Genomic DNA, 17,976 nt, shown 5'->3' with positions numbered 1-17,976 from the left:
ACTGATAAACAAATGCACAAAAGTAGAAAAATAGATAAACTGTAACTTATCTCTCCAAATAAATGACATGCAGCTATTTAAAATGATGCAAGTGATTATATGTACCTGTATTCTCAATCTATTTTCAAGTTGGTAAAACAGATTATAAAACCGCCTGTTAAATATAATCTTACTATTTATAAAATGAATATGTACGTAAAAATACAAGTACATAAGGGGTGCCTGGGTGGCTCGGTGGGTTAAAGCCTCTGCCTTCAGCTTGGGCCATGATCCTAGGGTCCTGCTTCCTCCTCTATCTTTGCCTGTCAAATAAATAAATAAAAAATCTTAAAAAAAAATACAAGTACCTAAAATACTAGAAGATTATGGATTGACTGCTATTTTATCTGGTGGGTGGAACTACAGGTGATTTTTTAAAAAGTTTCCATTAAAAAAATTCTACAAGAAACAACTATTATTTTTGCCAGGTGAGAATAACAATGAAAATAATTTCAAAAGTGTTGGTATCTGAAAAAATTAAACACAGTAGTGAGTGTTTGATTTGGAAGTTTGAGCTTATTAACTTCAATAAATTTATTGTTATCTCTCTCCAGACAGATATTCAAAATAAATGAATAAATTCAAAATAAATGAAGGTTGTTGTTTCATAACGTTCTCTTAGTCTTACTTTGTATATTAAATAGAATTGAAAATAAAAGTTTTAGCATGAAAGCCTTGGAAAATTTTACACTATGAACAGTAGTCTTTAAGAGGTTGTAGAGGAAAGAAATCAATACAGTATGGTTAGGAGAGCTATCAGGCAGGGTAATTATTATACGTTCTCTGGATTACATTTTTATTTTGCCAAAACCAGCAACTAATATTAATTGAGCAATATGTGCAAATACTTTTCGAAAGCTCAACATGAATTATCTGTTTGTTCTTTACAACAAAATTATGAGAGAGATGCCATTATTATTCCTATTTTACAGATGATGTAAGGGAGCCAAGGAAAGATCAATTAACTTATTCAGTCATATAGATAACTGACTGGGTTTTGAACCTAATCTGACTCCAGAGTCTGTGTGCCTAATTACTAGGCTCTGTCCTAATATCCATCACAAAAATTCCCCTTTATGACCCAGTTTTAGAAAGCAGAAAATGATCAGTGCATTTATAATGGATAAACAGAATATTATCCTTTTATATATCCTGTTATTGAAATGGAAAATATTTTTCTTTAAAATTCATTAAAATTTCAAATGTTGAATTTCAGTGCAGAGGCATTATGATAAAATAATGATAGTTCTAAAATTATAATTACACTTACATTTTGTTAATTTATATAACTTGGAGATTACATATACCTATATCTATCAATATATATAAAATATAAAAATCCTTTCACAATGTGGATAGCCCCTCTTATTACCATTCACCACCAAAGCCATATTCTATTTATGTGAAAAACACACTGACACACTCACACCCACACAGTTCTATTGCACTTGGGATAAATCACATACACAAATAAAAGAAAGTGGTGTATTCTGAAAAGCAGTAACAAAATATTTTTCTCAACATGACCAAATGTTTTCACTTTATTTTATTACTTTATATGCTATCTGTTAAAAATTCAATTATTCATTATTTCATTCAGTAAAAATCTCTATATAAGCCAAACCATACTAGGCACTACTGGAAGGAGGTACAAAACTGAGGTTAGTGGTACAGGCAGAGGCATAATTGACAACTCAAAAGGTGCTTTGATAGAAGAGTACACAGAGTAGGTAGAGGATGAATTCCTATCTTAGCCAGAGAATAGGTTGAGGGGAGAGGGAGTTTGAAGAAAACTTCCTAGAGAAACTGGAGAGTTGAACTCCTAAAAAGAAGAAAGGAATCAGCCAAGCAAAAGAGTAAAAAAGTGTTCCAAACGTAAGACATCGTTAAGTATGAATCTAAGATTGGACAGGAGCCCATCTAAGATTGCATGGGGGTCATTAGCTTATGTGAGGACAAAGCTTAAACGTGTCATAAAGACACAGTAGGACCAACAGGTGGCTTGTGAGCTTCTAATTCCAACCTCTAAATGTGGAAGTGTTGTAGCTGCTGCTGATAAGATGTCAGGAGGAATGAGTGCTGCCAGCAATTGATGATCCTCAGTATGGATCATCAATGCATTTGAGAGTGTGACACATAAGATACATGTTGTCTTACGGCTATTTCTGGGTCACATCACAGGCTGAACCTGGGGGCGGGGTGGCAGGATATGATGCTCTGTGGATAGGCAAGTGTTATTGCAAGGGTGTTCTGCTATCTTTAGGAGTCTTGAGCACAGTGCAGAGGCACTAAAAATCTTTAACCAAGGGGACAGCTTGATAACCTCATTTCTATAACAATAATCACCATATTGTATTAAAAGGTCTCATTTTATTGTCTGATTTCCTCTAACCTCTTTGTTAACAAAGAAATACATCTTTCTATATCTTCAGAGAACAGCTCAATTTAGTGAATGAGTATTGAGTTTTCTTCAGCATTTGAGAAAAAATACTTAAGACATAACGGAACCCACAAGATTATGAAGTCTCTGACATGCTATGAAGGATTGTCCAGAGAAATAGAGTGAGCATTAGGTGTCAGAGAAATCAAGCAAAGAGAGATTTCCCTCCCCCAGGAATGTTGGTACTTGTGTTAAAAACTTCAGAAAAGTCATGTATACAGCTGACTATGGCCACGGAACTTGTTATTTTGAAAGTTATTGCTGACCTTAATGATGGATTATCAATAAAGACGTATGAGTAAAATTTAAACTGCAGTGGGTTTAGGAGTGAAGGGGTAGGTGACAGGGGCTTATTCTTGTATAAAGGTATGCTAAGAGGAACTAAAACACAAAAAGTTTAGGGTAAGGCTCCGTGACTTAAAAAGGATCTCCTTAAGATTAGGATGCCTAATAAAAGATATAAAATATGTAGTTATTTCAAATGTACAGTATTCTGTCACTGCTTTTCTGCTAGCCATTATCTCTTTTGTTGAAGAGATGGTAGTTTTAATCAGGATAAATGCACATTTTGGGGCACCTGAGTGGATCAGTCATTAAGCATCTGCCTTCGACTCAGGTCATGATCCCAGAGTCCTGGGATCGAGCCCCACTTCGGACTCCCTGTTCAGGGGGAAGCCGGCTTCTCCCCTCCCACACCCATTGCTTGTGTTCCTGCTCTCACTATCTCTCTCTTTCTCTGTCAAATAAACAAATAAACTCTTTGGGGGTGGGGGAAAAGGATGAATGCACATTTCAAAAAGCAGTTCTGAAGCATGACACACTTTTCCATGAAAAGCCATCCTCAGTTGAAGCAGACCCGAGTAGAATGTGCTAGAATAAACCTGAGGTTAGTGTGAAGACCATGGATATTTAGAAGTTGGAGGTGTGAACAGAAAGGAGGTATTAGGAAGCAAGAGATAAGCTCCATGAACTTCACAAAATTTCCCAGAGCCGTGCTCAGCTGGGGAAAGGGAAACTCCTTTCCCTTTCTAGAAACTCCGTCTCTAAAATCTTTTCCTCCAGATGTGAAATTAGGAAAGAATTATGGTCTAATATCATAGGTTTAATGGTTTCTAAAATTTAGCTTGAGAACTCTAGGCTTTTATAACATTTTCTCTTAAGGAAATAACTAAAGAAAAGGTTTTAAATTCTTTTTTTTTTTAATTTTATTTTTATTTTTTAAAGATTTTATATATTAATTTGACAGAGAGAAATCACAAGTAGACGGAGAGGCAGCCAGAGAGAGAGAGAGAGAGAGGGAAGCAGGCTCCCTGCTGAGCAGAGAGCCCGACGCGGGACTCGATCCCAGGACCCTGAGATCATGACCTGAGCCGAAGGCAGCGGCTTAACCCACTGAGCCACCCAGGTGCCCCAAGGTTTTAAATTCTGACTTAGAACATATCTTTTCTTAAACAGCCTTTTTACAAATTTGCATCTGTCGGTATGTACTCCAGGCCAGAAGACAAGTGATTGTATGGAATCACAGATTTGGGCTCAATCTTTTAGTAATTGTAGTTGAAGCTTTCAATAGTCTAATATAATTGTGCTGAGTTACTACATTTTCTAAAATGGCTCTTAACTAAAGTCCAACATTCATATTCTTTGGCTGATGCAGGATCCTTCAGATGATCTCTGGGGAACAATATCTGTGAAGTTCTGTTTTAAACCATCACAATCTATTAATTTTGCTTAATGATCAACCTGGTTGCCAAGAAGTATTTATTAGGATATTCCCAGTATTAGAGAAAGAATCCTAAAACAGTTAAGGAGTGCCTAGATTCCCACGTTAAGAAATCAGACTCCTATACTTGAAAAATTAAGGCACACAGTATTAAAGAAGAGTCATTCTGCATGCGTGAACTATGTACTAGATGTAAAAAATTAATGATCTGTTTATTCTGTAATAGGTAGAACCACGGTCTGGTAGCATTCAAGCATTATTCATTCTGTTTGATGCTTTGATAATATATTCCAATAAGTGGAAGGCTCAGACGGAAATGAGCCTAAAAGGAAATGGAATCACTTTCACACACTGATTTATGTTGCTGAATTGATTTGCAGATATAAATCTGAAGTTGAAGAAACTCCTGAGATGACCACTTGAAAACATTTGAAAGTTTTATCTCTGAATTTTATTGCAGGATAAATAGATAAAGTACAGTCAGATGAGGAAATGAAGAATTTATGTATGAATGACTTAGCCAGAAAAAAAATTGTTTCTGAAAGAGCAAAGCTTGTGCCTATATGTATCTATTGTCTTTGATCCAAGTATGTTTTGCTTGACCATATTATTATGATATTTGGCAGCTCAATTAGAATATTAAGTACACCGGCCCAACTCACAATGCTTGTCTCTTGGAGATAGCCCTTCCTTTTTCCCTTCGGGCATTCTCATACTGTACGCCCCTGTTTCTTTGTTTATAGCTGACACAGAAGCAAAGATGAGGCAATTAGATTCTCTCAAAGGGAGTTATGAGTTTGAACTCAGACACTGGGAGTGTGTAGCAATCAGGTACCAACCAGGAAAATAAAAACTAAACTGGGTAATTAAAACAAAGGGAATTTAATGTAGGAAGTTTGTTACATTTGTGAAGAAAAAGCTATAAAGTAAATGGGGAAAAGTTAATTGACACAAAAAGGAAGCTACTATCTACCTGGTTTGGAGGAATAAAGGGAAATGTGGTATTAACAGAGCTACTAGCGAACAAATCATCAAAAGTCCTTGTCCTTGAGGAGTTAATGTTCTGGAAAGGGGGATAGGTAATAATTAAAAAGCTTATTAAGTTTTAGTCTCAACTAAACATTTTAACTCAATGGGCTTTCCAGCCTACACAGGGGATATAGGACAGAAACCACAGCTTGCTAGGAGGCGATCCATGTCAGACATTCCTCCCATTTGAGTCTCTGTAATAGCCACACAGCAAACAGCTGAGAGTATAAGGTATAAGGTCCATATGGGACAGGTGCAAAACTGCTGGCCAGCACTAATCTGCCATGAAACTGTATCCTGGTCAGATGTTAACATGTCCCCCTGCAAGGGACGCAGTAGTTACAAGACTCAAGACATTCAGAGAAGCCCAAAGCAGGATGTACTTATCGAGTATTTACAGTTCTTTCAGATCTCCTCTGGGTCCAGTGGAATTTGCCAACCAATAGTCATTAGTAGCAATAACACATCACAAGACAGTTGACATCATCTTTAGGTCTTTTCAGAGTAAAAAAGTTAGGAATTTAATTGAAGCTCTGATTCTCATGCAGTGGGCAAAGAGTTTTGTTAACTCTTTGACTCACAATAATCACAAAATAAATTATACATTATATTAGAGATTAGAAAATATTGGGGGGAAAGAAACTTGAAGAGGATAAGAAACATTAGAAGTTCAAGGTGTTTTTAATTTTAAATATGGTGGTTAAGTGTGATGTATATACTCTAAGATAGAGCCCATGATCTCCATTATCTGGTCCTTTTACTTTTATAATAAATGGAATATTCTAAAGACGGCAGGATGTCATTTCTCTGATCACCCCACGTATGACTGTAATGCCTTTCTATTTCTAACTTTGAGGAACACAGTTGGCTATCAGGAAGGCCCAAGTAGAAAGGAGGTAAAGGCAGACTTTGGCCAAGAAGCTGAGTCTCTCATCCACCAGCCTATGAAGAACTGAATTCTGTCAGCACCAATGTGAGCAAGGACACAAATTCTTTCCCAATCAAGCCTCAGATGTGACTGCAGCCCTGGCAGATTTATGGCAACCTTGCAGGGGACACAGCTAAGCTATATGGCTGGACTCTTGACTCATGGAAACTGTGAAAAGATGAATGTGTGTTGCTGTAAACTGCCAAATTGTGGATAATATTGTGCAGCAATAGATAATTAATACATCAATGTAGTTCCCATTCACAAGGTGTTTAAATGTCATGGTCATGTGGTTCTCAGGGTGAAGAGTACATGGGATAGGGCAAAGAGAGAGCAAAAAATCCTAAAGTGGAGAGGTGTCCCAAATGTCTCAAGGCTAGCAAAGAGCCAGTGCAGTTGGAATTGAATGAGCAAGGGAGACAGGAAGAGTTCCACAGGAATTTATAAGCTCTTAGAAGGACTATGAGATTTTGAGTGAAATGGAGACAAACTAATTAGAGGGTTTGAAAAAAAAACCACAGGTTATGAGTTAACATTTAAATAGCTTTGTACTAGCTGATGTATTGAGAATAGGCTGAGGGAAATCGAAATAAGTAATAAAAGAGACCAGTTAGGAGGCTATGACAATAACCTAGGTGAGAGATGATGGTGGCTTGGATCACAGTGAGTGATAGTGTAAGTGGTGAGAAGTGGTTGGATTCTGGTTATATTTTGAAGCTACAGCCAACAGGAGTTCTAGATTAATTATATATGGGGTGTAAAAAAAGAAAACTCAGGATGACTATGAGGGTTTGGACAGGAACAACCAAGATAGAGAAAACTGTGACAAAACAAACTGTGACTGTTTTGTTTGGTTTGGTTTGGTTTTTCAGTGAGAAGGTGGTGGATGTCAGACACTCAATCGGGGACATATGACACCTGAAATGTCTATTAGTATCCAGCTGGAAGTGTTGTATCAGTATTGCAGTCACTAGTTCAGAGAGCAGACACAGCTTAGAGAATACATTTAGGTATTTGAAACTGTAGGCTCAATAGGCGTACCAAGGGAGCAAATGTAGAGAGAGTACAGAGCCATGGACTGAGAGCTGGAACATTCCACGGTTAAGTGGTTTTAAGAAAAGAAAAGAAAAAAAATCAGCAACAGAGATGAAGACAATGAAACCAGTAAGATGGAAGACAAACCAAGATATTGTGGCATACAGAAAGCCATGTGGATAGAATGTTTCCAAGAAGAGGATGTGATCCACTATGTCAAATACTCCTGAAAGACATAATAGAGAATCACTGGATTCAGTAGAAGTCATTGATAAGTTTTGTAAGAACAGAGTCAGAAAAGCAGTGTGATTAAATGTGATTTAAATGCACAGTAGCTGGGCGCCTGGGTGGCTCAGTGGGTTAAGCCGCTGCCTTCGGCTCAGGTCATGATCTCAGGGTCCTGGGATCGAGGCCCGCATCGGGCTCTCTGCTCAGCAGGGAGTCGGCTTCCCTCTCTCTCTCTCTCTGCCTGCCTCTCCATCTACTTGTGATTTCTCTCTGTCAAATAAATAAATGAAATCTTAAAAAAAAAATGCACAGTAGCTCATGGGATGAAGAACAAAGATTAGGTTGCTATTATAGTTTTGGGATGAGAGAAATAAACACAGGAAAACTGACAATGTGGAATAGATCAAGACTTCCTGGAGTGATAATTTCATGTAAATGAGAAATGATGGGGTCTTCTCAAAAGCCAAGGCCTGGGTAGGAACAAAGAAAGTACATTTCTCAGAATAAAGAGGTGGCAGGGTGTGGACATACCAATGTTGGTAGGTGGGAGTTTGCCAACAATTTTCCTTATTGCTTCAATTTTGAGAATTAAACCAAACGTAAGACCATCAGCTAGGAATAAGGATGCAGAAGTGCTATTTATAGTTCATGTAGGAATTATAATGTAAAATAATCATCTGGAAGAATGGGGGAGAGAATGGGTTGGAAAGGGAGAACAGTTTCTGGGGGAAGGTGAAGGACTGACCTATATTTCCTGATCATGAATTTGAAGTGAAATCAGTCAGGATGGTATTTTTGTTTTGCTTCCCCCTCCCCCATTCATATTCAGGTGGTCAGAGGCAGGTGTGGAATAATGAAAGATTTGGAATTAGCCAGGGCTGAGAATTTGCAGAACACCAGGCAAAGTAAAGGAGGCAAGCTGAGAATATATATGAAGTGGTTATTATGACAATTATAATTGTCAAACAAATTATACAAATATAATCTAATTATAACCATTAGACTTAAGTGGAATAAGGAGGGGAATGGGACACCAGGGATATAAAGATAATGAACAGTCAAAATCTTCCACAAAATAGACAAAATATTCCACAAAATATTCCACAATTCAATGTGATACTATAGTGGAAATATTGCTATAGTTAAGATACTGAAGGTGGTAAACCCATAAAATAAGAGGCGGTGGTCAGTTAATGGGGTGTTTAAAATTGAGAAGTTAAAGGTGCCAGTTATTTGGTAATGACAAAGATCTTTGATATCTCTGGGAATCAATGTCAAGGTAGATCCTGCAGGGTGGGTACATGGAGGAGAGTAATCCACAGATACGGAAAGAACATATCTATGCATATCAGAATTACCCAGAATTTAGTTAGTAGTGGTATTGGGTAGGATGAACATAATCAGGAGTACAAATCATTAGGAAATGAGGTCGCATATCCTGGTAGGCAATAAGAAGACACCTGTGAGGTGTAGTGTTTGATACAGTCTTATGGTATGAGTTACAAAGTTGAGTGTTTTAATGGAGGAGACATAGGTAGATAATATAGACTCCAGGCATGCGTGAAGAGTAAAGAAACAACTGATTTCACCCCTAAACGCACTGATTTGATTAATGGGGAAGAAAAAAGAGCCACCACCTGACAGGGCTCTGGGTGAAGCAGTGTTCCCATGGCAGTAATCTGGTTTTACTTAGCACAGAAAGTGAAAAGGAATGCTCAGATTGGCTTGTTAGGTACTACACTTCACAATGTCCCCTGAACCCTCCAATCCATTCTCCACAGCATAACTAGGCAATATTTTTTATAAAGCAACTATGATTGTGGGAATCCTTCCCGTAAATTATTTTAATGTTTTTTAATTTCTCTCAGGATAAAGTCCAAACCCCACAGTTTAAACAATCCAGTACAGTCTGGCACTGGCTTACATTTCCAACCTCAACTCCTACCACATTGCCACTTCCACACTGCATACTGAGCACACTGAAGTACTTTAAGTTCCCTGACAACTCTAGCCATGTTCTTTTGCCTTCGAGTCTTCACAAACACACAGGTTCTTTCTTTTCCCTAAAACATTCTTTGAATCTCTCTGGTACCATAATCATTATCATTCCATTCATGAACTTCTAACATAATTTATTTTAGCAAGTTTTCCAATGACCCTCCCAACCCAGGCTAGTGTTCCTCCTTTCTCCTTCTAAAACAATATATACATCTTCATTCCCTTACTTCTCGTAGAAAACTCAGGAGCAGGTACCATATCTATCAAGTTTATTCTTATAAATCCAGTATTGAGCGCTGTGCCTAATAAGTAACAGATGTTCAATAAGCAATGGTTAAACATATGAAGGGGTGATGAAATACATATCGATATATTAATTTAAAGAGAGAAAAATCAGAAAAAGAAAAAAAAAAACAGTTCCCAAACTTCCAATTTATTTTCATGTAAGTGTGTGCCATGGAGAAATACAGAGAACTAGAGATATTGTTACTGAAGTATAATTGTACTCACAGAAGGTTGTACTCAATCAAGAAGTGGCTTAATTTTCAGATGGTATTAGAAAATAAAAACTGTTTACTCAAGAAATTCCCATGAAGATACAAGAAAAAATACACATATAGATACACCATAATGTTTTCCTGGTAAGTTTCTAAATAAAGAGTAACTGTTGTTCTATGAGAATCTTAAATTTGTATTTCTAAGTTTCTTTTCTTTTAAAGGTAAGAAAGATAAAAGCAATTGCCTTAACCTTTTAATATAGTCTTGGTTGTTTGCTTTTGTTTCAGTATAAATTTTACTTTCAAAATAATTCCTTAAACCACAACATGTAACAATCCATAAACTCAAAAGAAATAAAAAAAAGTTACAAATACATTACTTATGTAAACTATGTGGACAAATATGGAATGAATGACTAAGAAGTGTATCTCAATATACGCTACAGGACAACTATCTCAGGTAGATTTTTATACAACCCAAGTATTAAGGTATGAATTTGGTACCCATTATGGACATATAATAATTGTTCAAAGCTATTATTATAAAACAAAATTTGGAATTATTTTATTAAAATACCAATTCCTCTATACTCTTCTTATAACAATGCAGAGTTGGTATTTGAGTTGACAATTGGACAATAAAGAAGAAATAAATACAACTAAATTTTAATTTTGATTAATATACAAAGAATATCATTTTCTACTGTCACAGAATTTTAACAAAATTTTTGCTCTAATAATTATAATTTCTTTATAACTCATCAAGAAAATTCAATGTAACAAGAATAATTTATCCAAAGAATATTACATTTTACTTATAAACATAACTTTCCTGAAACAGTATCTGTTCAGGAAGTTAAAGTAATATGAAAGGTTAAAACCTGCCTGGGGGTGAAGAAGAACAGGCAGGAAAGTTTTCACTGGGTGCTCCATCTAAAGTGAAATCATATGTTTTCATCCTACTTTTTAAAACTTCTGTGTACAACTGGTGTGGGCAGTGGAGATTACCACCCATTTAACAATTTATGCTAAAACATAAAGCTGCTGTTTAGCACCACACCCAATCACATATCCCAAACAGATTTATTTCAGGGAGCTTTTCTTTGTAGTTAACCAAAACTGTATTTTAAATGATCTGTTTAGCATAGTATGAAAACTCAGAATCATAAACTAAAAGCACATGATTCTCCATTCTTCATTCAATATATAACATTTCTAAGCACATCGTCTTATAAACTCCTAATATCAATATGCTATTTTTGGTTACAATTTTACAAAAATTAAGATTTCATCTTTAGTTATAAATTGGCATGTTCCTATTTTGTCATGGCCTCTAATTCTGAAGACACAATGTGAAATGAATTTTTCAAATGAGTATAAATTATTGGTGACCAAAGATAATATTTTCAGTTACAGGTTTCAGATACTATACATATATATATATTTTTACTTTCTTTCTCTCTCTCTCCCTTCCTTTTCTTCCTCCCTCATTCCCTCTCTCTTCTTTCTTTTCTTCCTTCCTTCTTTCCTTCCTTCCCTCTTTCCTCTCTTCTCTTTCTTTCCTTCTTTCTTCCTTCCTTCCTCCCTTTTTCTTTCCTTTTCTTCCTTCCCTTTCTTTCTTTCCCTTCCTTTCTTTCCTTCTTTCCTTTTTTCCTTCCTTCCTTCCTTTCCTTTTCTTTTCTTCTCCTTCCTTGCTTTCCTTCCTTCCTTTTCTCTCTTTCCCCTTCCTTCCTTCCTTGTTCTTTCTCTTTCTCTCTCTTTCTTTCTTGTCTTTTACATAGATTTACATACATGGCACTATCTGCTGATTCATTATCTGCAGTCAAGATACTGATTCTGCTGACATTTTATTTTTTTTAGTATGTTATAAAATCCTTATGTTCACCTAATACATCTTCTGCAATCTCTATTTACTTATTCTTTTTTGTTTTTAATAAAAATGGAATCATAGAAGATTTAACATGCATGTTTTTTAGAAATTTCTGTAATTTTCACTGATAAGCTTAACATCAAGAAAATGCAGACTGGGAATAAAATAATGAAACATCACATTGCCATGAAGTCTATATTTATGCAGCAAAGAGTGAAGTATGAAACAAGATCAAAGGTTAAAAAAGTATATTAAATGAAGGTTTGAGATATAAGAGAAGAAAGCAAAAAATATTAATTATATATTATATTAATTAAATATGTATATACATCTATAATAACTAATTAAAAAACCGTTTAAAGGATTGATAATTATCCATTTTCAAATGGTAGTTTTCAGAAAGCTCAAAAGATACCTTTAACTCCTTTAATCACACATTATAACTCAGCCAAAAATGGCGTAAAAAGAATTTCTTCATAGTGAAATAATTGGCATACATTCTATCTTAAATTACCTGTAATAAAACCAAAGAAATGGATAACCTCAGCCAGAAATACTTTGAATTTCATTTGGAAAAACAAAAACAACACACCTTGGAGTAATACACTTCAAACCTTTCTGTGGTATTAATTAGTACTGAATGTAATAAGACTTTAAAATAGAGAGTTTAACAGATTACTATTTTGATCCCCCTTTAAAAGCAATTTTAATTAACTTCAAAAAGGCAATTATTGTGAAAGGTTTTTTCCTTGTAACTGTCTCATACTAAATTTTTACTAAATAAAGCTTTTCCCTCTGGACCATGATTCACTTCTCTACCCATATGGCTTATTGCTACTTCTATTTCTATTTGTCCTCTGCTCAGTGTTTATCATTTTCAGATTCTTTCCCAGGAGCTCACAGCTTCATAAAAATATCCTAGAAAAGTTCATGAGACAGATACAAACTTTTTGAATATAGAGAGCTTTCCTTCATGAGTTTTTATAAAGATCATTCTCCTCAGTAACATAAATATACTTTTTATATCATTTCATGTTATTTGACTAGTGTAACAAAATATATACAGATGGTATCAAAATATCTAGGGAAACACAATATAGAGTCTACGGCAATCAATAATTTCAAACTTGACTAGCTGATTTTGGAAACTCTAAGAAAGGGCAATCTGATATATAAAACATTGACATAACTCAACAATAACATTCTTTATGCTTGCTGAAACCATCACTTACTGGAAGAGAGAACTTAGAGAAGATGGAAAATGTTCTTTCTTTGACCTCTTGGATAAAATCGTCCCGCTAGAGGTGCTTATATTGTTTCAGAGAATTTTAGTAGGTGGGAGGTTCCTTCTCATTAAGGAAAAATCCCATGAGTTTTAGTTAAAAACATTTGCAAAAAATTGGCAAATGTTTCATGTGTAGCTAATCCTCATTGTTTTTTTACTTAGAAAAAACTATTATTTCCAAATTTATTTCTCTTGTTTCTAGGAAAAACACATCATAATGAAACATACTGACTACATTGAAATGTGTTCTATACATTAAAGGTAGCTGGACGTGTTCAGTGAAAAAGACTTATACATGAAAGAGTAGATTTCTTCTTGAGTCATAATAACTTTTAAAGGCAAAAAGACAAAAAAAAAAAGAAGAAAAAATAATAAAGGTAAAAAGACATCAGGATTATTACACCAAGATGTTCCAACAACTATTTTGTCTAACCTATTAAAATTTACTCTAAATTAAATTTCTGTATGATCCATAACAAAACCAAGTATCTATTGCATAATTATTATTGGTGCTAATCACAGGCTATTTCACAATAAAAAAAATGTATACAATCATACCCAAAAGAATATTTACTTCTGGACCTCTACTTGACAATAGAAATTTCCTTTTTTACTTGTCTAGTCTTGTTAATGTAGTGATGAAAAAACAAAATCACTCTGATCCAATGAAATCTCAGTTGCTTTTTATGTATGGTTAGAATTTCCATCTATATTGTACTCTAAGTTTCACTAAGAAACTTATATTCTACTCTTTTTAATCCTTTGTTTTCATTTCCTCTCAAAATCATTTATTTATTTTTAATTTAAAAATTTTTTAATAAACATATAATGTATTATTAGCCTCAGGGGTACAGGTCTGTGAATCGCCAGGTTTACACACTTCACAACACTCATCATAGCACATACATACCCTCCCCAATGTCCATAACCCCACCACCCTCTCCCAATGCCCCTCTCCCCAGAAACCCTCTGTTTTGTGAGATTAAGAGTCTCCTATGGTTTGTCTCCCTCCAGATCCCATCTTGTTTCATTTATTCTTTTCCTACCCCCCAACTCCCCCACGTTGCATCTCCACTTCCTTGTATCAGCGAGATCATAGAATAGTTGTCTTTCTCTGACTGACTTATTTCACTAAGCACAATACCCTCTAGTTCCATCCATGTTGTCGCAAATGGCAAGATTTCATTTCTTTTGATGGCTGCAGAGTATTCCCATATATATATATGGGAATATATATACATATATATATATATACACACACACATACCACCTCTTCTTTATCCATTCATCTGTTGATGGACATCTAGGTTTTTTCCATAGTTTGGCTATTGTGGACATTGCTGCTATAAACATTCGGGTGCATGTACCCCTTTGGATCACTACATTTGTATCTTTAGGGTAAATACCCAGTAGTGCGATTGCTGGGTCATAGGGTAGCTCTATTTTCAACTTTTTGAGGAACCTCCATGCTGTTTTCCAGAGTGGTTGCACCGGCTTGCATTCCCACCTTCCCCTTTTCAGCATCCTTGCCAGCATCTGTCATTTCCTGACGTGTTAATTTTAGCCATTCTGACTGGTGTGAGGTGATATCTCATTGTGGTTTTGATTTGTATTTCCCTGATGCCGAGTGATGTGGAGCACTTTTTCATGTGTCGGTTGTCCATCTGGATGTCTTCTTTGCAGAAATATCTGTTCATGTCCTCTGCCCATTTATTGATTGGATTATTGTTCTTTGGGTGTTGAGTTTGCTAAACTCTTTATAGATTTTGGATACTAGCCTTTTATCTGATATGCTGTTTACAAATATCTTCTCCCATTCTGTTAGTTGTCTTTTGGTTTTGTTGACTGTTTCCTTTGCTGTGCAAAAGCTTTTGATCTTGTTGAAGTCCCAATAGTTCATTTTTGCCCTTGCTTCCCTTGCCTTTGGTGATGGTCCTAGGAAGATGTTGCTGTGGCTGAGGTTGAAGAGGTTGCTGCCTGTGTTCTCAAGGATTTTGATGGATTCCTTTCTCACATTGAGGTCGTTCATCCATCAAAATCATTTATTTTAAAATCTAATTTTCTCCATTCCTTACTGTCATCTCTGCCCTCACCTCAGTCCGTGTGGTTACCAAAATGGAGTCCAAATTTCTTTTAGAGCAATCTGAAGATTTAAATGGGTATCTAGTAGCAATTATCAATATTTTAAAAAACTTAACGGAAATTTTATGCTTGTGTTTCATATGTAATCATACAGTCATCACATGCCTGTTTTGTTTATTAATATGTTTGGTGTTGCAGAGGTCTATAATGGTAATTTAGTAAAGTGAATGCATGACTTAATAAATGTTATTTTTAAAAATAACCATTTAAAAATATGAAACAATGGGCAGGAATTAATAATAAGTATAAAATATTGGTAACAAGGTAACTGAACCAACTCTTAGGACTTCTATTACTATAAAGATCCATGTCTGATACCCCTACTCTGATTGTCTTCACCATTAGAATTTCTTCTTCACCAGAAATAGCAATATTTTCATCAAGTCACTTGTCCTGTGCAAGAATATAAAACATTAACTTTCAAGTTCTCTACTTGGCTCTCCAGACAATTCATAATTTGGTCCTATACCTGACACAAAGTAAAATATTTTCCTTATCTAGTGTCATGATAGGTTTTGTTATGCACAATTTTTGAATAGCTAGGAACATTTATAAATAGAATTTAAGATTATATAGACTCTACTCTAAAAGTAAATTATATCGGGCACCTGGTTGACTCAGTAGGTTAAGCCTCTGCCTTCAGCTCAGGTCGTGGTCTCAGGGTCCTAGGATCAAGCCCCACATCGGGATCTCTGCTCAGCGGGGAGCCTGCTTCCCCCTCTCTCTATGTCTGCCTCTCTGCCTCTTTGTGATCTCTCTCTCTGACAAATAAATAAATAAAATCTTAAAAAAAAAAATAAAAGTAGATTGTATCAGGGGCACCTGGCTGGTTCAATCAGTAGAACATGTAACTCTTAATCTTGAGTTGTGAGTTCAAGCCCCACGTTGTGGGGTACATAAAAATAAACAAATAAATAAATCAATTCTTTAAAAAGTAGATTCTAACAATTTGATTCATAATATGCTGAGAACTTGTCATCAATATGCACATAACTAAGAATACTTGTATGTAGTCACCATAACTTTTCAAATATTCCAATGACTTATCAAGTATCTATAATGGCATCAACAAATAATTTAGGTACATTTTAGTACAGTTAAAAATTACATATGTTAAATCTTGTTTCTTTTTAAATAATTTACCAAATGTGTTTTCAATGTAAAAAAGATCTTTCCTATAATCCCTGTCCTTTTAATTACTGGCATTTTTAGTCAAGCATAGTTATGTACCCATAATATATATTTTCTAGGTGCTATGGGGATCTTGAGTCTCAATTAAACTAGGATCCTTCTTCACCTCCCAAATAAGAAAAAAATCTTGAGAAAAATAAATTTACATTAAATTCTTGTTTTAAGATACAAAAATACATACCAGTCTTTAAACATAGTTCTTACTAAACAGCATTTTGCTTACTCATCTCTTTTAAAAATTTAAAATATAAAAATAGAAGGTAGAATTCTGTTCAGTCAATTTTATATAATGAGCTGGAACTGTGTTTGTGTTTATGGACTCATTTCTTATTGGGAGGCATTTCTTCCAATGGTAGTTTTATGATATGATTAATCTGTGTGAAAATTATGGATTATATCCTATTTTCTTTTCTGTTTGCCTTAAGTGAGAAGGAAAGAAAGACTAAGCCTATGAATTAATAAAGGCAGATTTCTTTGCACCCAAATCTATGTACATATTTAGTTACTAAAGAATTTAAACATGAAAGAGGAATAGGAATTCTATTTTTGTCTTTCTATATCTGAAATTTTCTTATGCTTTATGAAGATCCTGATGCACAATTTTGTGTTGTAGTTTAATTTTATCATCATTCTACATGCCTTCAAAATAAGTTATTAAATGTGCGGGAGTAATAGATTTAAGGCATTAAATCATGCTGGGAGGAATAAAAAAGAAAAACTATGTATGGAGAAGAAAGAACATTTCCATCTTTATAAACAGAGGTTTTCCTTTTTCTCTTCTTTTTTTTCTTCCTTTTTTGTTCTTTTCTTTCTTTCTTTCTTTCTTTCTTTCTTTCTTTCTTTCTTTCTTTCTTTCTTTTTTTTTTTCTTTTTGGAACGTATTTAGAACCTCCATCAGTTTTGGCAAACAGCACACCAGTTTCATCCAAATTCTAAACCTGGGAGTTGATCCAAAACTCTGGTAGTCAGAGATCTGCTAACTGTGTTGTTGCTCTATTACCTGACACTTTTGGCTCAATTTGAAACATTTTTTTGTTCACTTTTTCTATTTTCTTTTCCTATTGTTGAATTATAAGTGTTATGAAAGAGCTGCTTCTTCTGTACAAAAATCTCAATCTTTTAATAGTATATCTCCATATGCAAAGTAATTTACTGGAATTCATAGTTCAAATCATCAAAAAATGGGTTGTTTTGGGAGAAGGGGGTGGGATTATGGACATTGGGGAGGGTATGTGCTTTGGTGAGTGCTGTGAAGTGTGTAAACCTGGTGATTCACAGACCCGTACCCCTGGGGATAAAAATATATGTTTATAAAAAAAAAAAAAAAAAGAAAAAATCATATTTAAATCTAAAAAAATATGGGTTGTTTTGCATGATATCAAAAAACAAATTATAGTTTTTAAATCTCTCAACCAGTTGCATAAAGTGGATTTTTAAGGACTGTTAATGATATTCCTTTATAGAACTAAATGATGAAATATTTGTTATCAAATTTTAATAGCTGTCTTAATGTTTAAGATTCTGGGTTTTTTTTAAAAAATGACAGCACATTTTAACGAATGATATTTAATCAG

At 34.8% G+C, this 17,976-nt stretch overlaps 1 protein-coding gene across 1 annotated transcript in view; it reads right to left on the bottom strand.

The window, feature by feature from the left end:
- AGMO (alkylglycerol monooxygenase) overlaps window positions 1-17,976 on the bottom strand; it is a 356,760-nt gene that overhangs the window by 51,686 nt on the left and 287,098 nt on the right. The window lies entirely within an intron of this gene.

The sequence above is a fragment of the Mustela nivalis genome, assembly GCF_964662115.1.
Source record: "Mustela nivalis genome assembly, chromosome: 12".
NCBI classification, from domain to species: Eukaryota; Metazoa; Chordata; class Mammalia; order Carnivora; family Mustelidae; genus Mustela; species Mustela nivalis.
Note: the sequence above shows the minus strand (reverse complement) of the source record. Positions and strands in the feature narration are given on the sequence as shown.